The sequence below is a fragment of the Ceratina calcarata genome, unplaced genomic scaffold, assembly GCF_001652005.2.
Source record: "Ceratina calcarata isolate Rehan_Ccalc_2016 unplaced genomic scaffold, ASM165200v1 scaffold315.2, whole genome shotgun sequence".
Taxonomy (NCBI): Eukaryota; Metazoa; Arthropoda; class Insecta; order Hymenoptera; family Apidae; genus Ceratina; species Ceratina calcarata.
Window position 1 is genome coordinate 97094 of NW_017154105.1, and position 527 is coordinate 97620.

The window sequence follows — 527 nt, forward strand, 5'->3', positions numbered from 1 at the left end:
GACAAGCACTCAGCAACCATAAAAGAAAACAAACATTTTGTAACGCAGTATGCAAATTTGTAACAAATAAAATACTTAACACCACAAAATACATAAATCTCCCTAACCAGCCTTCAACTAAGTATAATAAATGAATAGAGAAAGATTAATTCATTCGTTGCGTTGGCTGACCAGCCGGCTCGGTTAACCCTGTAACCTTCGGGAGGTTTTCCCAGCGTGACGTGCAGGTGCGCTCGCCAGTCGGCTAGCATTAGGCGACGGTCGGAATAGAAATAACGCGGTTAAGGGATTTGCCGAGGAGTTAGCTAGAAAGGAAGCCTGGGGAGAAGTGCAAAGGCGAAAAGTGGCAGTATGTACGCGGAAGCTCCGCTTGACTGGATCCAAGCGCAAAGTGCTCGACGACTTTGACAGCTGAAACTTAAACGCTCGAAGCATTTCCTCTCTGGGCAATTTTTTTTATTATTTTTATTCAGCAAAAAAAAAATAGAATTTTCAGGAATTTCTCAGTTTCGTTAAAAGCTTCAGCG